This window comes from Hemicordylus capensis, chromosome 6, assembly GCF_027244095.1.
Source record: "Hemicordylus capensis ecotype Gifberg chromosome 6, rHemCap1.1.pri, whole genome shotgun sequence".
Lineage (NCBI taxonomy): Eukaryota > Metazoa > Chordata > Lepidosauria > Squamata > Cordylidae > Hemicordylus > Hemicordylus capensis.
The window spans coordinates 25,659,081-25,683,250 of record NC_069662.1 but is presented as its reverse complement, the minus strand read 5'-3'; the positions used below and the strand labels follow the sequence as shown (position 1 = coordinate 25,683,250).

The 24,170-nt window shown below is 44.1% G+C and overlaps 1 pseudogene; it reads right to left on the bottom strand.

Moving 5' to 3' along the window:
- Positions 1-5,135: 5,135 nt before the first annotated feature.
- LOC128330972 (vomeronasal type-2 receptor 26-like) lies at positions 5,136-19,633 on the bottom strand (annotated as a pseudogene).
- Between the last annotated feature and the right edge of the window lie 4,537 nt (positions 19,634-24,170).

Genomic DNA, 24,170 nt, shown 5'->3' with positions numbered 1-24,170 from the left:
GGAAACCTTCAGATAACAGAAAACTGGATTTTATGGATACCAAAGTATCACAATCTTCCTTATTTTGTTACCCAAGCGGCTTGGAGAAAGTTATGCAAATCCTCAGTGTGTTAGATCAAAATTGCCAGGCATAGCATGTTTATTTAATATTCTGTGCCAGTGAAATGTGTGTTCTTTCCTTCAACATCACCAGCTGACTTTCAGGCTAATGGAGTGTGTTAGGGTGTGCTAGCTGGCTCAATTTGAACTGTGGTTCAAATTAAATTGGCCCAGTTAAGGTGGTCTGAGTTCAAACTGGACTGGTCCCCCAAAGTGGGGTGCCAGTCCAAGTTCTAATCAGACTGGTTATGGTTTGAAGAACCAATTTGTGGGCCAGTTCGCAAGGATTCCTCTTCACAAATCAAGGGAGCATCCCTAATCTTTATGCTAAAGGTGCAACGGGTCAGAGTGAAGAGAGAAAGTGGTCTCTGTACCTTTAGAGGAGGCCACACCAGAGGTGGTGGAACAACATCAGAAGTAGTGGGGCAGTGGCGGGGGTTCCTCCTTACCCCTCACCAGTCCCCTGAAGGACTGCCCAGGATGGAAGTGGCCCGGTTCGGCCCTGCATGCACCCAAGGAGGCCATTTCCATGGCCTGAGCACATGCACGGAGGCCACAAAATGGCCTCTGTGTGTGTTCACATGCCCAAATCAGGCCACTGCTGGCTCAAGCTGACATTCAGGAGTCGGGGGGGGGGGGCTTGGAGGAGCTCCCATTTCTGCCCCCTGCCACCTCTGATGTTGCTTCATCGCCACCTCCAGAGGCACGGAGGCCACTTTCTCTCTTCACACCGCTGCACACATTTGGCATAAAGATTATGCTCCCCCTACTTGTAAAGGGGAATCTTCAAGTATTCCCCTTTACAAGTAAACCCCAACTGGCCCACAAACCAGTTCGGACTGGTTTGATGGCCAAACCGGACTGGACCCAGTTCGACCAAGCTCAAAGCCACAGCAGGCCATGTCAGTTTGAACAAAACCGGTCAAACCATTTCTGTGTACATCTCTAGAGTGCATATGCAGCAGCAATCCACTCATGCTAAGGAGGAGCAATTTTTCTCCATCTCCCCTTCCCTCTGAAGTCAGCTTGTGACTCCAAAACATATGTTCATAAGGGCTGTGCTGAGGAGACCTTTTTCTAGGAGGCACACTGGGCTTCAGACAGAAATCAGCAAAAATCTCCTCTTCCCCTGAGCACCAGCACATCATTAGACTGTATATTCAGTTCAGGGTGTCAAGGATTAGGGCAGCAGGAGCAATGGCGAGACACTGTGAGTTGTGTGTGTGTCGCGGGGGTTGCCTGCAGGGGTCATACTGCCATGGGGTTAATTAACAAGGGTCCATTCTCCCCTCACTACACCACTGAGAAGTAGAGTAGAGCCAGGCTAGGAGTTAGGGGGAATTCCACTGGCCAGCTCTTGACTGTGCTGCCCTTCCCTAATGCAGCACATGGTGCTCCTGCCACCCGCTTCCAGTTCACAGGCCCAGCTGCTGACTTGGCTGAAGTGTGGTTGTGGTGCACCTGGAGCATGGGGGCTGGAGACGCTGGAAAACAAGCATGCTTCTGCTGACACTGGCCGGGAGTGATGTGGGGTACCAAAGCAGCCAGAGAAGGGTGATGAAGGGAGCAAGTGGTGCATGAAGGGGGTCAGGGTGCTCCAGAGTTTTTATCTGGGCTGCCTTCAACTTTGCTATGCCATTGTTTTTGTTACCGACTAAACATGCATTGATTTAAAAAGTGAACCTGGGTACAGGCTCCTTTGAATGCAAGGTACAGATTGGAAGAGTTTATGCACTGAACATAATGAGGTTACTCATATGACCAGGCGAGTGGGGCAGAGCTCCAGATCTTGGGACAACATGTCCCAGCCCCCAGAGATTCCACAATGCACCACACGACACATGGGATGCATTGGTGTATTCTCCCTAGAGAAAGGCACTCTAAGCACCTGTCTCTGTGTCTACCGGGGATAAACATAGCCCCAGCAAACACATGATCCTGGAGTTTGGGTTAAGGACTACAAAGTGGGGCTAGGCGGTGCTGCCCCATCGGAACTGGGCCTGATCCCAGTGGTTCTCATGCACAGCCTAACCCAGGATGGGGGTCCGTAGCCTGGGTTAGACTTCACATGAGAACAGCCTCAATGTTATAGTAACTGTAGGTGCATTGAGATTTGCATGTGTGAACACTATACTCTTCTTCACTAATTATACACACAATGAATATCATGTTTAAATAAGGCTAACGTGGGGTGGAATTCAGGACCTTGAAACTGGGGGCAATTTTCCCGAAGTGAAATTGCCTGAATGTGTTGCACAGATCTGATGGGGCAAGAAGCACAGAGTTGGCTCAGAGTTGCTGGCTGCAAGCCACCACCCCCCTCCCCACAACAAGTTTCAGAATTTTGCAGTGGTGCAAACAACAAAAACTTTGTCAGAAAGACTGCTGCTGCCACCTATACTGTCCCTCCATAAATCTTCAATCAAATTCAACTGATGTTCAAGAAACTTCCAAATGCAAATAGGGCAGCAAAGCTAGGAGAATTTTGATTCAGTCCTTGGTCACTTAATCCTCCAGCCACTCAGGGAACTAACTCCCCACCCCACCCCAAAAGCGGGGGGAAGGAGGGTTTCTTTCATTGCTCTTGTAATGATCAATGTTAGTTCACTGTAACTTTGCACCCATGCAGGAACGCACCTAGGTAATTTTGAAGCCCGGAACCCAAAGGGCTTCAGAGCCCACCCCCCTGCATTTGGGGGCTTGGGGTGAGTTGGGGGCAAGTTATTTATTTATTTATTTATTTATTTATTTATTTATTTATTTATTTATTAGCATTTACAACTGCTGCTGCATGGTGAGGACGGGGGCGGCCACTAAAAGGGAGACCAATGCAGAGGAGGCAGCTCAAGATCTCCTTCCCTGAGCCTGCTTGCCTCCCAAATGACAGATAGGGCCATTTTGGGACCATTTGGGGCCTCTGCGCACACCATGTATTTAACTGAAAAATACACTGGTAGTTCTAAAAGATTGCTTTTTGCAGCACTTGTTGACTTTAGGGTGGCTTTTGACTCAATTTCAAGAGTCTCCCTTTGGGCCAAATTAGAAAACTCTTCAATTGACAGCCATCTGCTATTATTGATACATAAATTCTATGATAAAACTAGCCTCAGTGAGGTGCAATTTGGCGGGACATTTCCACACACAAGGGTATTTGGCAAGGTTGTATCTTGGCACCTTTTTTCTTTGACAGTTATATCAGTTCTCTAGTTAAGTAGATACAGGATTTGGACCTGCATGCCCCTAAGTTGGCAAATAAACATTTGTCTATTTTATTTTATGTAGATGATACGGTAATTTTATCACAAACCTAAATCTGCATGAAGAGAGCCCTTGAGGCCTTTGCACAACACTGCAAGGAAGATATTTTAGTTATTAATTATTCCAAGATGAAAATTACGGCTTTTTCTACCAGGCCAAAAATATATAAATTGTATACAGTCAAATAATCTATTGCACAAGTAAGCTGTTTTAAATATTTAAATGCGGTTTTTCAGTCCTATGGGGAGAAAATTGTGCAAGTGAAATAGGCTGCTTCTTTGACTCAGAAAAGTACTGCAGATATTTTGAGATTTTATCATACTCAGAGAGAAAGTATCCTTCCCAATGCCATTAAACTGTTTACTGCCAAGTCACTTGCTCAACTTCTATATGGAGCTCAGTTGGGCCCATATTCTAATTTTGACCCACTTGAAAGAGTTCAATCAGATTCTCTAAGAGCTCTTTATTACACCCAGATGTGTCACAAATGCTGCATTGTGAATAGAGGCAAGTATGATTAGAGTGGAAGCCAGAATTTTGGATGGCTACCATTATTTTCTGGCTAAGACTTAACTTTTAGGGGTGTGCACAAAACCAGTTGGCCTGGTTCAGTTTGAGTCCGAATTGAACTCGAACCAGACCGGGCCAGTTCAGGCCCATTGGGCATGCGCGGTTCTTCAATGTTGTTTTTATCATGACTCAAGGTTTGACCTGATTTCCCCCTTCTTAACAAAATTTCCAGGACATTCAGATGACTTTTATGTTAATTTTCTTTTAAATGACAAGAATTCTTTTGTGACTCATAAAGCAGCCAAATTTTGTTTTTTTAGCTTGCAGGTTCATTGTAAGTAAGTTCATTCTGTTTAGGTTATTTGGGTCAGAGCTGTATGAGTATTTTGTAAAAATGTATTTTTCTTTTCTTGCATTTTGTTCTGCTAGTTTTTGATCTTAATAAAGATTGATTGACCAGAGGTAAGATAAGGACATGTAAAAACAGTGCCAAATAGAGAAAATTATTCAAGGAAATATATTTAATATATTTAAACATTACATCTGAAACATATCCAGTCATTTGAACTATGGCCAATTTATAGCATTTAGCAAATATACTCTTTGTGTAAAATATCATAATATGAGACTAACTGCCTTGATCTTATGATCATTACAATGTTCAGTTTTGAATTTTGAAATATAAAATGTGGATTACTTGTTGGTGCTCACTCCAAAGTATAGAAGGACTAGCTTAGATGTTTCTGAAGAGGCTAGTCTAATTAGCTCGGATAAAAGACTTCATTTCAGAAGGCAGAACTACCTGAAGCATATGTGAAAGAGTGTGTGGGCTTAAATCAAGCCTTCAATAACTTTAGTAGTCATCCAAAATAGGATGCCAACCAGGAGAGAGAACCCAAAAGTAAGATCAAAAACTCCCAATAATCCTGCCTTCCTCAGATTAAAAAGTAGTTTCTGGGTTTCAGGAAAAGCTGCTCAAACAGAAGCTTCGGGAAAGATTGTGGAAGTACGTAAAGGATGGCTTCCCATTACATAACACTTGGTTAAGATTTCCAAATCTTATCATTATCATCATTATCAGCCCTAAATTATCATTAGGTAAAGTGTGCTCAAGGGGATGTCAGGAAGATTTATATCAGGCAGTTGATAACAGGGGAAAAAGAACAGAAAAAAATGTGGTGTACACAGGTGCAAAAATGCATACACACACAAAACTCTGAACTGGAGAATGTAACAAATTACCTGGACCATTACATTCTCATGTAATCTTATTTTTTCATTAGTTGCTCTCTGTTGTTCAACTGAGGCTTCAACACTATAATGTAACATTTGGGAAAGAAGATGCAACCCAGAAGCCCAGCACTGGAGGCCAAGATAGAAAAGATCTCCACAGCTGCGGTGTGTTTTCCCTTGGTGCTCTGGTAGGTTGGAACAAAGGATATCCAAACAGTGCAGAAGACCAACATGCTGAAAGTGATAAACTTGGCTTCATTGAAACTATCAGGTAGCTTCCTGGCAATGAATGCAACAATGAAACTGACAATGGCCAAGAAGCCCATATACACCAGGACAAAGTAAAGGAAAATTGCAGACCCCTCATTACATTCTAGTACAATTTTGTCATCCACTGAGTACATGTCCATATCTGGGTATGGGGGAGAGGTTGCCAGCCACACAATACAAATGCCTACTTGAATAAAGGAGCAGAAAAGCACAATGGAGTTGGCCAGTCTTTTCCCCACCCATTTCCTCATCCTGGATCCTGGCTTGGTGGCCATGAAAGCCAGAACCACAGTGATGGTTTTTGCCAGTACAGATGAAACAGCCACAGAAAAGATGATGCCAAAAGCAGTTTGTCGGAGAAGGCAGGTCACTTTCTCAGGTTGGCCAATGAAGAGCAGTGCACAAAGGAAGCAAAGAAGGAGGGAGATGAGGAGAGTATAGGTAAGGTTCCGGTTGTTGGCTTTGACAATGGGAGTGTTGTGGTGTTTTAGAAATGTCCCTAGCACCAGAATTGTGATGAAAGACAAAGAAAGAGCAAAACTGGCTAAAGTGAATCCCAAAAATTCTTTATAAGACAAAAAGCTTATATCCTTAGCAATACATAAATCTCAATATCCATTGGGATATTTTTCATCTGTGCATTTATGACATTCATTCACATCTGAAAAAAGGACATTATTTAAGTCAAAAATATGTCATAAATCTCATCAGAATTCCAAAAGTGTTCACTTCACCTATATAAATTATTTCTCATTTGAATAAGAAAATACATTTAGTGTTGATCCTATGCACAGTATATGTGCTCAGGGGGAGATATTAAACATTTATCATGTATTTATTTTTTTAATTTATTTATTTAACATATTTTTATACTGGCCAAAACCTACAGCTCTGGACAGTTTACAACAAAAAATTGAAAAGCTGAAACATACATTAAAACAAATAATGACAACAGAGAAATTAAAACATTGGTTAAATTAAATGACACAAAAAGTTAAAACATTACAACAATTTAAAACCTTAAAACAATATTTTAAAACAAAGTTAAAACTATTAAAATGGTATTTAATTAAAAGTCTGGATGAACGCATGTGTCTTCAAAAAAAAATTTGAATTGTCAGAGATGGGGAGGTTCTTATTTCAGCAGGGAGCACATTCCAAATCTTCAGGGCAGCAGCGGAAAAGGTCCATTCCCGAGTAGCCACTAGACAAGCCGGTGGCAACAGCAGATGACCCTCTCCAGATGATCTCAATTGGTGGTGAGGTTCATGACGAAGAAGACATTCTCTTAAATACTCAGGGCACAAGCCATATAGGGCTTTATAGGTTATAACCAAAATCTTGTGTTTTGCCCAGAAATTTATCAGCAGCCAGTGTAGCTCTTTCAATATGGGAGTAACATGGTCCCTCCAAGATGACCCAGAGACCAACCTGGCTGCCACATTCTGAACTAGCTGTAGTTTCCGGACTACATACAAGGGCAGCCCCACACAGAGTGCATTACAGTAATCCAGTCTGGATGTTACCAGCATATGTACCACTGTTCTAAGGTCATTCATCTCAAGAAATGGATGCAGCTGGTATATCAGCCGAAGCTCACAGGTCTCTCCCCTCTGGTCACTGCCTCAACCTGGAACCCCTGGGAGAGGCTCAGATCCAGAAGCACCCCCAGACTGCGTACCTGTTCCTTCCAGGGAAGTGTGACCCCATCCAGAACAGGCAGATCAAACTCATCCCGTGAGTTTCGACCCCACACAATGAGTACCTTCGTCTTATCTGGATTCAGTCTCAGTTTGCTATCCCTCATCTAGCCCATCACTGCCTCCAGACAGGCATTTATGGAGGTTATGCCTTCTCCCAATGAGGCTGACATGGAGAAACAGATCTGAGTGTCATCAGCATACTGATAGCACCCTGTACGAAATCCCCTGATTATCTCTCCCCTCAGTTTCATATACATGTTAAACAACATCGAAGACAATACAGAGCCCTGAGGGACACCATACAAAAGTTCAGATTTTGATGAACAGCAGTCATCTGGAACTATCCCGAAAGGTAGAAGTGGAACCACTGCAAAGCAGTACCTCCGACTCCCAACCCCCAAGACGCTCCAGAAGGATACTATCCTCTCTAATAAAACGCTTGGTGTCCGTCCGTGGACGGACACCAAGTGTGCGTTCGTGCCTCGACTGTTCTGAGCGTGCGCGGAGCGCACGCTCAGAACAGTCCAAGGGAGACACGACCGCCAGCACCCGGCGGCCATCTTGGGCGGCCAGAAGTGGCCGCCCGAAGAAGCCGGATAAGCGGCGGCGGGGGACACTGGCCGAGGCGGCGGCAAAGCTGCCGCCTTGGCCAGAGGATGCGGCGCGGCCAAGGCGGCAGCGGAGCCATGGCCGCGCCGCCAAAGCCGGGCGGGGGGAGGAGGCGGCGGGGGAAGCCGGCCGAGGTGGCGGCCGAGCCACCGCCGAGGCCTGGCGCCGCCGCCGGGCGGCTTGGGGCCCTTGCCTGGCTGGGGAGACCGGCCGCGGCATAGAGGCTGGCGGCGGCGCCGCCACAGCCGATATCCACCTTCCCGCCCTCCCAGCTGCCCGACTTACCCTTCCCCGCACCCCCCCAAAGGAATAAGGGCCTCCGCGGCCGCTGGAACTGCCCTCCCAGCTGCCCGAGCCCTACTCACCCGAGTCAGCCCGCAAGAGCCGGGCGAAGTGCAAGCATGTTTTCAAAAGGTCCAGAGAGGAGCTCGCAAACAGAGCTCCTCTCTGTGCTAAGTCTCTTCCCGAACTCAGAAGTGAGTAGGGTGAGTAGGGCTCGGGTGAGTAGGGCTCGGGTGAGTAGGGCTCGGGCAGCTGGGAGGGCGGGAGTTCAGTTCCGGCGGCCGCGGAGGCCCTTATTCCTTTGGGGGGGGTGCGGGGAAGGGTAAGTCAGACAGCTGGGAGGGCGGGAGGACGGTTATCGGCCCCTTCCCTTCCTAGCGCCCGTTATTCAACGGGCTAAAATTTACTTGTGGTTAATAGTATCAAAAGCTGCCGAGAGGTCCAAAAGGACTGACAGACTCACACTTCTTCAGTCAATACCAAATTGGAGATAATACTTCAGGCCAACCAAGGGATACTCCACCCCACAGCCCGCCCAAATGCCAATCTGAAATAGGTCTAGATAATCAGTGTCCTCCACGACTGTCTGGAGCTGGGAGGCCATGACCCTCTCAATTACCTTAGCCAGCCAAGGAAGGTTGGAGCCCAGCCTGTAGTTACTAAACTCTCAAGGATCCAAGGCAGGCTTCTTCAGAAGTGGTCTAAAATTGCCTCCTTCAGACAAGGAGGCATCCTGCCCTCCCTCAGAGAAGCATTTATGATCTCTACCAGGCCTTCTACAACAACCCCCCTGCCAGATAGTATAAGCCATGTCGGGCAAGGGTCAAGAGAACAGGTGGTAGGTTGCACCACTCCAAGCAGCTTGTCCACGTCCTCAGGAGTCACAAACTGGAACTGATCCAACCTAACCACACAAGAGGAGTCGCTGGACACCTCCACATCAGACACTGAAGTAATTGTGGAGACTGAGTCTAAGTTGGCTCGAATATGAGATATTTTCCCCACAAAATATTCATTAAACATATCACAGCAGGTAATAGATGGTTCTAGATTCTGATTCAAAGGAGGAGGGGCACATAAAGCACTCTTACAACCCTGAACAACTCCGCCGGACCTGAACTTGAGGATGCAATATGGGTAGAAAAGAATCACTTCTATGTTGCATGTATATATTGCAGATTACTTGAAGAAATAGAGTTTCTAGTGGTTTAGGGTCTGGAAATCTAAGAACTTTATTTTTATTTAAAAAAAGCTCCAGGGACTTGGATAAAATCTCAGTCCTGCTGCAATATATTTATTTATTCAGGAAATCCACACTAATATATTTCATTCAAAGTAAAGGTAAAGGTAAAGTTGTGCTGTCAAGTTGGTGTCGACTCCTGGCGACCACAGAGCCATGTGGTTTTCTTACACATGGTATAATACAGGAGGGGTTTACCATTGCCGTATCCCATGCAATATGAGAAGATGCCTTTCAGCACCTTCCTATGTTGCTGCTACCCAATATAGGTGTTTTTCATAGTCTGGGAAACATACCAGTGGGGATTCGATCCAGCAACCTCTTGCTCCCTAGGCATTCAACTTAGTAGGCACAAAAAAATTAAAACAATGAAAAGCACAAGATTTTATTTTATTTTCATTTTTAGCCTCATTTCTTATAAATCTTATTACTATCTTTCTGTAGTGCTATGTATATGTCTCTCTCTGTGTGTGTCCCTAATAAGTTTGCAAGGCCTGGACTGATTTGAACCAAATTTGGTACAACTATAGTGCTACATACAGTAATTCTACAATAGTTTATTTTGTGATAACATCATCTGTCCAAGATGGTGAACACATGAAATTTTGAAGTGGAAATATTGACCTGCCCAATGAATTTGCACCAAACTTGTTATACATACTAAAATTTTAGAGGATAGTAAACCTTGCTATACCATCAATGAATTCCAGAACCCATTTCAAGATGGTGGAACGAGATGGTTCTCGTTAACAACTTTGCAATGCTGGGACCAATTTGGATCAAATTTAGTACAGTTGTAGTGCCACAAAGGGTCATTTCAACCGCATATTTTATAATGACATCATTATTTCATCACGAGCCTTCACCTATACATGGTCCACCCTGTTCTTACAGATGAGGCTCTACTTACTCTGCATATTACATTTGTTGTTTAACAACAAAGAGTACAAGGATTTGAAAATGGTAATTATTAATTGAACTTATAGTCAAAGGAAAGTAGGCATATTTGTTCTTACCATAATTTCTTATTTTTATATTATAGTAAAATATAAATATGACAAAATGGTTCATTGCTAAATACATATTAGACAAGTTCTAGTAAGAACGAATATGCCTACTTTCCTTTCACTATCCCTACAAATGGACAGAATTTGGTCCAAATAGGTTAAGCAGTTTGACAAGTTAGCCCACTTGTGCCTCAAACATAAATGAGTCCACCATTTTGAACTGAGGTGGATGACATCATTACAAACTATGTGTTTGATGTGTCCCTACAACTGTGCCAAATTTGGTACAAATCACTTCCCACTTGCTCCTCAATGCACCTGCCATCTTGGATCAGAATGGATGACATCATCACAAACTATGCCACTGAGATGTTCCTATGTGTCCTTAGAGCTGTAGCAAATTTGGTTCAAATCAGTTCAGCGGTTCACAAGTGTCATTCACTTCAACTGTACCAAATTGGTTAACAGTCCACAAATTAGCCCACTTGCACCACAAATGTTTACGTGTTTGCCAACTTGAATCGGGGTGCATGACATTATCACAATCTATGCCATTGAGGCATCCCTATGTGTCCCTACAGCTCTGTAGAGCAGTTGCAAATTTAGTTCAAATTGGTTAGGCAGTTCACACAAGTTAGCCCACTTGCACCTCAAACATTTACATATCTGCCATCTTGAATTGGGGTGGATTACATCATCACAAGCTAAGCCATTGAGGTTTCCCTATGTGTCCCTACAACTTCACCCAATGTGGTTCGTATTGGTCCAGGCATTATTGGTTCATATTGGTCCAGGCAGGTTACTCACTGAGATAATAAGGACCCAGGAATCATTAGCAAATCCATCACTATAAATTGAGCACAGAAACAACCAGCGTACTGCAAAAGCTAAAGGGAAAGATATAGTGGCTAGGGGTGTACATGGAACCAGCTGGTCCGGTACAGTTCAAGTCCAGACTGGACCCAAAACAGACTAGTTCGGTCCTGCACCCTTGACCCCCCCCACTGTGGTTCAGTTTGGTCTGGGGGGGCTGCAGACCAAAAAAAAAATCTTTTTACACCCCCTCCAGGGGAGTTGGAGGCAGGTGGGGTGCATGGACTTTCCCCCTGCCCCCCGCCAGCCTCCCTTGATACCCATAACGGCTGGCTGGTTCTTTGGCCCATTTGTGCCTTCTCCCACCAGCTTGGTGGCCATTTTGGAGGCCACCACGCCTGCGTAATTGGCTTCTGCATGACTCAGAGGGCAATTGTGCAGGCACGGTGGCCTCCAAATTGGCCACCATGCTGGTGGGATGGTGGAGGGATAGCCAAAGAGCCGGCTATCCAGCTGGTATGGGCATCAAAGGAGGCCGGTGGGGGGAGGTGGAACCTCCACAGAACCCCCTCACACACACCACCTTCAAAAGCTCCCCTGGAGGGGGTAAGTAAATTTTTTTTAAAAAAAGTCTCTGAACCCCCAAACAGTTGGGGGTGTTAGGTTTAGGGTCGTACTGAACAGGGGATGGTCCAGTTCAACCCCAAACATTCAAACTGAACTGATTTGATGTTGAACCTGTTTGCACATCCCTAGTACTGTCCACTGTCTTCCAGAAAAGAGCACATCAATTAAAAATCGGTGCCTCATCCTACAAAATGGAACTCTGCTATGCTTTGCTCCAACTGCTAGTTGCTCAAGGATCAGGTAGCCTACATGAAGTTGTCTGGGGATTGCATATGCAACAGGAAGAACCCTCTGTCCATTGTACTCCACAAAGTTGCAAAAACATCATAAAGTGTTGTGTCAGCTCACTTCCTGAAAAGTAATTCCAAAAGGATATTAGGAAAGGAAAAATTGTGCCATTGCGTCAGTGTTGATTCCTGGAGACCACAGAGCTATATGGTTTTCTTGGTAGAATGCAGGAGTGGTTTACCATTGCCTTCCCTAGGCAGTATGAGATGATGCCTTTCAGCACCTTCCTGATATAGTAGTTTCCCATATTCTGGGAAACACACCAGTATGGATTTGAACCAGCAACCTCCTGCTCTCTAGGCAGGTTGCTTCCCCGCTGCACCATTAGGTGGCCATGCTTGATAAATTGTAAACTTATGATAATTTACTTTATTTACTACATTTATATCCTTCTCTTCCTCCAGAGTAGTGTATATGGTTATATTTATAATTTCAGCTACCTTGATATGTAGATTTGGCTGAGACATAATTGACTATCCCAGAGTCACCCTTTCATGGCCTTGTTGATATAGACTCAATAAGGTCGCACTCTCTCTACTTTCTCCCCTTTGAACAAGACTCTGAGAGGATAACAATGTGGCTACTAGGAAAAACTCCCTTAGAAAGAATTTTACAAGCATATAGTCCTCACCTTTCTGGTCTGAAATCTTCCCTTCTGGACATGGGATGCAATCATAGCAGCAAAATGGCTCTCCCTCCTTCATTTTCTTCCTTGAACCAGGATAGCAACCTTCATTGCACACTGAAAGCGGCCGTGCCTAATCCACACATCAAAGACAACTATTATGATCTTCAGAATAATGAAACTGGAATCCTTAAGATTCTGTGGCCTGTTTAGATCTTACTGAAATGGTATGGTAGTCATTGTTCTGTGACTTCATCCTATGCCAGTGCTATTTCTCCCAGAGTATATGCTCTAAGATGAACATAGACTTCAGAAGCTAATTAAAAGAAAACCATAAGCCTTTAAAAACACTGATATTTTTAAATCAATCTAACCTGCAGCCAAAATTGAGGTTGAATGTACCCCATTTGAGAATGGAGAGAGAGAGAGAGAGAGAGAGAGAGAGAGAGAGAGAGAGAGAGAAACCTTTGTGTGCAATGTGCTACAATTTCATCTTCCAGGTCAGGAACAACCTTAATGAGGTTAAATTGACTGTGACATTTCATCCACCATCCACTCATGCAATTATCTAAAACTTCTTTTTTTTACTACTACAGACACTGATGTATCAACAACTCCTATTGCACTCAATGTTAACTGAAAGTACTATGCATTTATGCCACTAAGGGGTCAAAGAGACCCTACAAAATGGTGCTGTAATACTACTGTGTAAGCATGCTTTAGGTCCACAGATGCTTAGACTGTTCCATGTCTTGTGAGAGAAGAACATAGAGGCTGAACATGAAAGATCTTTCCTAAATTCCTAATAGAATAAAGTCACTCTTTTCAATGTCTCTACAAATCATTAAAAATAACTCTAGAAGTCATTCAAAATGTGAGAACTTTTCAAATGAATGACAACTGCATCCTACCTGATTAAACAATCTGTGCCATACTATGGCATCCTCATTGATGGTGAAAGCTTGGTCTGGAGGAGCATAGGGATCCATCCTTCCAACTTGCACTTTTTGAAATGATTTGTTTGAATAAATAACCCAGTTCACGATATCAAGTCCAACTACAATCTTGCCATGCTGGTCAAAGGAGATCTTGTCCCCTGCACTGTTGTTAAATGAGACACCTCTCAGGAAATGGTGGAACTAGATGGCAGAGGGAAGGAGTTAGAAAATGCCACATCTCACAAACATCTACCCTGGTTGGATACAATTTTCATTTTTTAATGGAATGGGTTTAAATATTAGAGCTAAGCCTGGGCTATTCTAACAAATTCAAGTTCATTTTTAGTTAATCCAGGTGTCTCAAATATACAGTTTCAGTCATTTGGACCAGTTGTACAACTTTGGCCCTCCATTTCTTTTTGGACTACAATTCCAGTCATCCCAGCCACAGTGCCCAATAGCCAGGAATTATGAGAGATGTGTGCCAACAGGAGGGTCAAACTTGTGCATCCCTGATTTGTACAATCTAGTTGGATATATTTAAAACAGCAACAAAGTCGACCACATTATAAATAGTGGGCAATCTGTGCATTTGGTTGTTTGAGCATCCATATACATATTAAACCATTTGTATGATTTCATATGTGCAACCTCTTACCTGCCATAACTGCTGATTCTGTAGCTTTCGTCCCTCTCCATCTGTGATCACTTTCTGTCTGAGTTGAAATGAGAACATGGCATGTATAGCATGAGCCACTGCATAGATAGCATTGTAGATGCTGTAGCTATGGCCAGTCATTCTCATTTCAAACAAAGGCATAAGAAGGCTTTCCAGTTTTTCCTCCCCTGTGCAGATATTACCTTTGATCTCAAGAAGAGCAGGATCTGGGAATACACAAAGGAAAACCTGTTCCCAGAAGTCCTGGATAAAACCATCCTCTGCTGTGCTGGTAGGATTTATTCTCTCAATGAACTGGTGGAATCCTGGCAGATTATCAGAGTGCATTGTGAAAGATATTGCACCATGGAATATTTCTATATCCCAAGTCCTTTGAAAGTTGTATGAAGTGAACTCTAATTGGAGTGTAATTATCCACACTTCACCTTTTGGTGCACTTGTTGCAAGTTGTAGTTCCGATAAGTAGGGAAGCCATCTAAAAAATGCCATGGAATAAGATTCTCCATAGGCTACTAGCACATTGGCTTTGCTTTCCATGATTTTATCATGTATTTTTGCCCCGTGTGTCAACATGCCTATTACATCAGAGAGAAAAGATATTTGTGGGAATCTTTCTATGAACTCAAAGCAAATACCACTCTGGGAAAATGCTGGAAACACAGTTTGCACAAATCTTTCTCCATTTTCATTATTCATAACAACCATCCCAATCCACTTCCAGCTGAAATGCAGAAGTAAAGAGAGAACCCCCTGATACTGATGTTCTTCATCTGGAAACATCTGATAGAAGGGGATTCCTGGGGTTTTATCATTCATCACTGGAGCAGGACTGTAAATGAGCTTAAGAGAGGAGGGAGGAAAAAGAATGACTGCATTTCTGTAAAACTTTCCAGTTATAAAACACTTCACCAACATTGTTAGGCATACTTAGAACAGTTGTGTAAGAAAATGAATCCCCCCCGCCCCATATTTATCATTTATTTTCCCATAGTTTTCCATCTTTCAGATGGTAGACTGAAAGAACAGTGGCTTGTTTAAGCCATGTAGTTGGTCCAGCACTGATGGGAAAGCTCAGCTGGTTTGAGACTAATCAAGAGCAAGACTACTTGGCCTACAGCACCCATTCTTTAATTAAGGTGCTATAACAAGGCCATTGATGTGACCATTAATTGAGTAGGACAAGCATCTTCCCCAGTTTGGGGAGCTGTGCATGCTCCCAGTTTTCAGTCATGTGAGCAGATTACTTGGTAGGAGAGGAGGGGTATGTTCATGTGTGAGAAAGGAGTTGGGTACAATGGATTTTCTTCCTGCTTTGTAACATTCTGGGTACAAGAGCTGGGCAGGATCCTACCCAGCTCCGCACTCATACACAATCACTCCTCTTCCACCTCCTTATTTTGTGTGTCCTCATTCACACACAATTGAAAATCAGGGGCATGCATAGCTTTCAAAGCTAGGTAGGATGCTTGTCCTACCCAATTAACAGTTGTGTGAGCAGTTGTATGAACATCTGTCAGATCTCACATTTGTAACCATGCACTATTAATATGTCTGTGCTCAAAACATGTGATATGAAATGGTGGTTCCAAATTATCAGCTGGGGTCTATGGGAATCTCTAGAGGGGCAAGAGGAGCAGTTGCTCTTCCAATTCATGGCCATTTTCTTATTTTTTCCCCTATTCCTGTTCCTATTCATTTCATTTCATTTCCTATTCCTATATTTGATGTATATATTTATATGTATATTCTTTTTCACTCTGGAAAATGTCTGTGGACATCCATGTTGAGATCCAACCCAGAGCTTCTTTTTGAAACTCATCATTATCTATAATCCTTTTATGCAGGAGAAATGCTGAATGCATGTTCGCATAGCATCACTTTCTTCAAACAGGTTGGTAACATCAAGAGCCATTCCTGATTTCAGGAGACCCTCAGCAATGTGCTTTCTTGGAAGATTCCCTCCCCTTACCATGGTGGAGGACACAGATTTGTTTTTGTTCTGCTACTCATCACATTCTGCTACTCATCCCTTTCACACAGATATACAGGGATGTACAGATCTTCAGGTTCTGGATCTCATCAATTTTCTTTTAATTTCCATCTGTTCCACTAAAAATCCCTGAATTTTGTTCAACCCTGAAAGAAATCTATATTTAAAATCTGTATTTGCATATGATGTACTTTTCATGTGTTTTCAGGTATTTCCTGGCACAAGAATATGTCAAATACATTTAAAGATGTAATTTCCCATAGCTGTATGGCACGTACATATGTATATATGCTTGGTAGGATATGTATGTAACTCTGGCTGCATTAGTGGTAACGTGAAACCGCAGTTGAATGCACCAGCGGTGCTGCAGATGTTACATCCCAATGTGGGCAAATGGGGTTAGGCATTGCAACAAAACTGAAGGCTCAGATTTGGAACTCCAGTCTGAACCCTAGGGTTGTAGAGTTTCACTGCTGAAACCTGAGGTTCCAGGCAGCATGTGGTATGTCTGAATTTGGAACAGCAGGCTGCTCCCCCTGGAAACAGAGTTGAAGGAGGAAGCACTTTCCTCATCTCTGGCATGATTGGCCGTGTGGGCTGTTCTTCAGTCAAGAAGGAAGCTCACACAGCCAACTGCCCCTCCTCTCTGCAGAGAGACTGCTCTCCAGTACATCTGAATCCGGAAGGGAGAGTGGGGGGAGGGGGCATTACATGTGAATGCAGCCTCTCAGTTGCATCATGAATGTGGGCAAGAAATGAAGTAGATCAGAACCCTGCTCACAATGCTCCACTTAGCCTCAGAGCACTAAATGAGGCTGTGTGTGGAAAAGATATTGAGGCAGTTCCCATGATCAGTGGGAGCCGCCTGGGGAGGGTTTGCGAGAAGAGTGGGCTAAGCCCTCTCTCCCCCCAGATGAGCAGCAGTCTGCTCTGGGTAGCCACAGCGGCCGCCAACATGACTGCTGGCTCTATCACAGAGCCAGCAGGGGCTGGGGAGTTCGGGGGCCGTGTGGCCCCTGGAAGCTCCAGCATGCCCAGCGAGCGCACAGGGCATGCTGGAGAGACCCCCAAGCCAGGAGGCTGCTTTTCAGCCTCGTGGTCGGGGGTCTACTCATGAGTAGCCACGACGCGGAGCCGCATTGTGGCAACTCACAAGCAGAAAAACCGGGTTTGCGGAGTGCTCACTTTGCAAACCCAGTTTAACTGCTGGGCTATTTAAGTGGGTGACCCGCTTAAGAACCACCGGGCTCGCAGCCAAGCCTGGTGGTTCTCACAATGGGATGAAATTGGGCTAGCCTCCACTAGCCTGATTTCCTCCCATCGGGTCCATAGCCTCATTGTAAGCCTCAGCCCCTAGTTGGAACGCTAATATTGCTGCAGGCAGCAAGCATGCAAGCACATAAACAAACAAACAAACAAATACAGTAAAAACAGTAATTCTGACATTCAAGCAAATGATATACCATAAAGCTATTCTCACAAGCAGCAGAAACCAGGCTAAGGGAGCCCAGCCTGGTATCTGCCACTCGCGTGCTGTGTGGCAGCAAGCCCTATGAAATCCCCCCGCCATTAAATGAGGTGAGCAGAGCAAGCACTCCGCTATCCCTGGCTTTATTATTGTGTGCCACTGCGTTGGGCCTCCATGCCAAGGTGACTCATGAGGATACCCCCTACGGGGAGGCTGCAACAGGCTTCCCTGCATCGGGGAGCCGGTAATCGTGTGGGCAGCTGATCAAGCCACCCAGGGAGGGCTCACCAATCATCTGCAGGGAGAGCAGGCCCACTCTTCCCACTAACCCCCTTACAGCTCTCCACTGGGCAAAGAGGCACCTTTTAAAGGGGTGGTTCTCTTGTTGAGCAGGGGGAGAGCAATTGGCCTTATCCGTCCCCAGCACAGCATCCCTCCAGTGGCTGTTGCTGGTGTCTGCCTTATGTTTATTTTTTTAGATTGTGAGCCCTTTGGGGACAGGGTTCATGATTTTATTTTATTTACTTTTTCTGTGTAAACTGCTTTGAGAACTTGTTTGCCTCCATATGTTTACTTCAAATTCACTGCTTTTGTGTCTGTGGAACAACATTTCATCCCGAAGGGCAGAGGAAGTGTAAATTAAATCTTAAATATCAGTATTCCTCATGTGAATCCTACCTGTGCAATTTTGTAGATATCCAAAACAGTTGCCATATGAAGAGAGATTAAGGGGTCCAATCCTCCAGTGACTGCTATCAGGTTATTCTGGGTATCGCATAGGAAGTTGGGAACAAATATCTCCCATGAGGATGTAAGTCGCAGCATGGAATAATATGTCCATTTTGCACTGAAATAGCTGTCATAGATGTGGAAACCCAAGGTGATATTGGGTAAGAGCTGAGGGTTTTCATTGATCTCTTTTACTGCAAATACCAAGGCTAGGATGTGCTGGTAATTCTTAGTCAATACTCTAGAAAGAGAGTTGCTATGCTTGTCAGAAGGATAGTCCACACTTTGTTACTGTGTTCTGCACAGTATTAGTAATATTATTGATTATCTATTATACATAATTATTATTAATCATTCTACTAAACAGCAAATTCAATAACCTCATGCCATTCATTAAGGCCATTCACATAAGTGAAAACTGTGTTCTACCCAGGATTGTGAACTGTGTGTGCTCCCAATTTCTGTTTGTGTGGGTACAAACAACTAGATAGGAGGCAGGAGAAGTGATTGCATGGAGGCAAGGTAGGAGGAGAACCTGGGTAGCTTTTCCTTCTACCTTGCTTCCACAAAATCACTTCTCTCTCCTCCTACCTTGTTGTTTGCACAACAACTGGGTGGAGCACAGTTTTTGCTTGTGTGAATGACCTCACTGTGTAGGCAGCAAAACAAAAAATAAAAAATGGCAACCCTGAAAAAAGAATGGGGGACAATTAGGCTGCCCAGTTCCACATCACTGAAGAAGAGGAAAGGCATTGGCAATAAAGGGGACAAAACAGGATGCACTGTAAATGTGCATAACATTTATGTGTGTTAATTCCAATGTATAGATGCAAATATAGAAATAACAATGCAATAAACATAGTCCAATATAACAAACAAAGAACTTAAAGCCAGGACAAAATAATATACAGCATCTCGGTGAGATGCAGAAGTCTGTACACCCCAAAACCCCATGGCAATGAGGACTCCCCCCCACCCCTTAAAAAAATAATTCCAAACCAATAAACCACTTGTTTTGGGTTGCAGCTTTTAGGACTGATCATCCAGAGACCGCAAAGAAAATAAGACAAAACTTCAAAATGTAATCATCACTTTAAAAAAAAAAATCTAATTCCTTACAGAAGTTCATTGTGCAATGCAGGTGAGGGTTTTTCAGTGAAGGCAACAGAAGTGGAAAGAATGAAGGTCTGAGAAGTAATGCCACCAATAGTGAAGTCTCCTGAGTGATGATACTGATGAAGCAAAGGATGTGGGTCAGTTACCATGCATTTGACAATGTGACCCTTGCATATCACTTGTGGAAGCAGGACAAGAACAAATAGCACTAAGATTACTGAGTACAAATCTCCCCAGACACAAACTCTACTGTTGCCAAGTATTCCCATCTCTGAAGACTGAAGTATCAGTCTTCAGAATGAAAGTATCAGTGACCATTCGATGTCCCTAGGTAAAGCTCCGAACTCTACACAGTATATTTAGAACCCATCTTTCATGTCCAGTTCTTAATTGTATAAGTTGCCCCTGAAATTCCCAAGTGGGTTTCACAGGCAGTAAAATTAATTACAGACTACATGATAATTAAATGAGATTAGACTCATTTTAGATTTGGATATCCCCTGTGGACTTGCTGAAGAAAACATGTTTCTCACATTTGAACAGGAGCATATGCTTCCATTTAGTTGGAGAAAAAGTTACACTTCACCTTGAAATGACCCACAGGAGAATAGTACATACTATTGTACCTACACAAAAAGTCTCTATGCATGGTATATATTTTTGATAAAGACTAGAAACATGTTCATTTTTAAAGTGAATGTGACGACAGGGTCCCTTTAATTCAAGTTACCAACAGGATGGGTACCACTGTATCTACACAGAACATAATGTGTGAAAGGGAGGAGAGCTAGTCTTGCGGTAGCAAGCATGACTTGTCCCCTTATCTAAGCAGGGTCCTCCCTGGTTGCATATGAATGGGAGACTTGATGTATGAGCACTGCAAAATCTTCCCCTCAGGGGATGGAGCCACTCTGGGAAGAGCAGAAGGTTTCAAGTTCCTTCCCTGGCTTCTCCAAAATAGGGCTGAGACAGAATTCTGCCTACAACCTTGGAGAAGCCAGTGCCAGTCTGGGAAGACAATACTGAGCTAGATAGACCAATGGTCTGACTCAGTATATGGCAGCTTCCTATGTTTCTGTCCTAAGAACTTTATGTGCATAGAGATTTTCACAGCTGTACACTGCATACTGATCATACATGTGTTGAAGATATTGGAACTCTTCTTACGATCAGTAAGAAGAGCTCCTTGGAGGTCTGTTTTGAGAGTGGGTTTTACTTTCCCTCCCCACAGATGATCGCTGACCCTTCCCTGGGTAGGCAGATCACCCAACCAGATGAGCAGCGGCTTCCCCTGTGTGTCGCCTGGCAGCTCTGGGGGTCAGGTGCAAGAAAGCACTGCTGTGTAGTGCCCTATCACCAGAACCCCAATAATGCACTGTGTGAGAGCGCATATGGTTTTGGCGGGTTTGCCACTGCCACCAATACTGTCCCTCTATAAAGCTTTAAGAACATTTGTTTACCATCCAAGAAACTTTTACAAGTCCCCCTTTTTTGAGATTTATTGGCTGCATTTGCTCATAATACAGAACTGCAACTGATAGGGCCAGAGATTCTGCAAGTGTTACATGTGAAAGCGAGCAATTTGCGATGAACCTGAGGTTTCAGATTTGGAACTCCAGTGTGAACCCTTGGGTTGTAGTGAGTTTCATTGTGGCAAACCAATGTGAAGTCTGCGGTACGTCCAAATGTTGAACCGCTGACAGTATCCCCTTCAACCAGAGTTGAGGAAGGAAGCTTTTTCCTCAACTCTGGCCATGATTGGCTGTGTGGGCTGTCCTTCAGTCAATAAGGAAGCCCACACAGCCAGTTCTCTCTCCTCTCTGTAGTCTCGCTGACTACAGAGACGGCACTCTCTGTTACATCCAAATTTGGATAAGAGAGCAGGAGGAGGAGGAGCAGAAACATGATCTCATGTTACTTGTGAATGAAGCCATTGTCTTTGTTCTTGCCCACTGATGTATTTTATGTACAACTGTGTATCAGCTTATGGTAGAGTTTAGAATGTTTATGTCAGTCATCATTTCTGTAGACTGGTCAGTTTGTATTTCTTACTGGACACTTGAAACTGTTATTTTTCTATTAGGATGATTCTTCACTCCGAGTAAGACTGTTGTTTATAATTTGCTGTTAAATAATAAAACTTAGTAACTTTGTTAAACCCTCCCCCACTACAAAATGCTGAAGCTCTTCTCACGATCCATGAGAAGAGCTTCTGTCAAGTCTCTGTCTTCTGTCAACACAGACAATCCTGCCCAGAGCCCTGGTCGGCTGGATTGGCTGCCCACAAGTCTGCCAGCTCTGTCACAGAGCCAGATAGGGTGGTGAGGATCAGGGGCCAGCTGGCGCTGGGGCAAGAGAAAGGCGGAGTTCCACTGGGTAGAAAAATCCCGAGGGATCAGGTGTTTAGGCAGGCCCAGCTCTATCTGCCTCGCCTTGAGCAGGTGCCTCGCCTTTTCACTCCGGTGGAAGTGGCCAGCAATCTTGCGGCACTGGTCTACAAGGGTGGACATGGAAGCAGCAGGATCTGAGGTGGGAACTAAAGCTAACCTCTGCTGGTGCTTGGACTTCACCTCCTTAAGTCCAAGCGCATCATGCACCAGGTTCAAAGTGTGTGCAAAGCAAGCGATGTGCACAAATTGTACCTGCCTGGCTGCCTTACTAATGTTGGCTGCATTGTCTGTGACCATAAAGCCTCAGTGAAGGGTTGGCTCCCCAGCTAGCCAAGTCCCCACCTTTTGGTCCATGACTGCCGACAACTCACCCGACCTGTGGTTTGTGTCCATCACCTCCACATGCAACACTGCCCAAGAAGACTTTCCTGCATGGGAGGAGATGGATACAGCACCAGGAGAGCTGGATGTCCCCTCACCCTTATGCTCCCACCAGTGGGCTGTCAGGGACATTAAAGCAGTGTGTAGCTTGCTACAGCTCATCCAGAGATCGTCAGTGAAGTGCACACTGGTGCTGGGCCCGGCTGCACGCAACTGGGCCAACATAGCCTCCCTGAAGGCATGGTACATGGAGGGCACCACCCTCCTTCTGAAGGAAGTGTATGGGGGGATTTTGTACTCTGGGACAAGCAGCTGGAGCAGACGGTGGAAGCCGATATTCTCCACCATCTGAATCAGCTGATCGTCCAATTCCATCATTTCTCCAATGGTCTGGGTTATGGGGTATGGTTTGGAGCGATTGGACCACTTCCCCAGAGGCTGCACCCACTGCTCAGTCAGCTTTTCTTGTCTAGGAGCAGGAGCCACTGACTGCTTGCTGCTAGAGGCACTTGGCCTAGCGCCACTGCCAGCATTGGTTTGGACCCCTGGTTGATGCCTCTTCTGAGTTTAAAGCAGACATACTGAAAGGGAAGCCTTGGGAAGCTAATGGAGATACCTACATGATTGTTGCCCTCTAACCAAATATTGGTTCAATTTTGGAAAATGCTTCTCTAAAGCTATAGAGTACTTGGAAGGGTCTAAGGAAGATTTGTGACCAGAATAAAAATCAGAACATAGTGGTGGATCCGTAATGCACAAACATATACATCTGAACCACATACTGAAGCCACTAACCAATATAATTAAATTCTTCATTCCTTCTCTTAATTAACTGCCCTGTCTTGATGAGTTCAGCCATCAAAAAAATAATGCAACATTTGGGAACAAAAAAGTGGCCTAGCAAGCTAGTACTTGGCTTGCCCCCAAACCCTCTTTAGTCTGTTCTGAGTGGTGTGGTTGCCTGGCCGAGCATGATGATGCTTGGTTTGCAGGCGGTGGCGGCGGGGTGTGTGTGTGTCTCCAAAGCCTTTAGGTCCAGGCTCCAAAATTACCTAGGTGCACATCTGGCTGTGATCAATAAAAGGAAATAGCAACAAAGTCCAAACTGATTCCTAAAGATTTTTCATTGGACAAGAGGCTTATCTCTCCTGAATGAAGAAACCTCATTTTTTCATTTGTATTTTTTTCATCACTGCATTTATGGCATTCATTCATACCTGAAAAGGACAAGAGGTGGTTCCAGTCTCACATACATATCATATATCTCATAAACATGTGTGAAGAAGAATTAATCCTCCATTTTGTGTAATGTAATGTTTGTTGTATGTTTAAAATGGCTGCCTATCCCCCATTTTGAATTGCTGAAGGTTATACGTTCAAAGTTGTTTTCTAACTGTTTTGTTTAAGGTTCAAACATTTTTGTCTCATTTTTCTTAACCTTGACTGGGCAACTCCAGAATACAGGAGTGGTATCACAGATGTAAATAGGAAAATTTTGAGCAGCTTAGTCAGTTGGTGTTTGGTTAACTAAAATCACCAGAAGCTGGGAAGCTGGGAACTACTAGAACCACTAAGAAATCTGAAAGCTGATTCAAGCTGGTAGTGAAATCACCAGACGCTGGAATCACTAAGGGATGTGAGGTTCCCCATCCCTCCCTGCAATAAAGGAAATTTATTGCAATAGAAAATTTATTGCAATAAAAAATTATTACAGTAGAAATTAAAATTTTTAAATAAAGGTTTGAATACTGGTTAGTGCTCCCTAACGTCTTTTAGCTTCCTTAATTCAACTCCCTGCATTTTAGACTGTTGGACTGGCATTTATAGCCAGGCATGTCCTGACATTATATACTCATTTATGCAGTCATGTTACCATTACTCACAACCATTACCAGCCTAGAATTCTGAGTTGGGG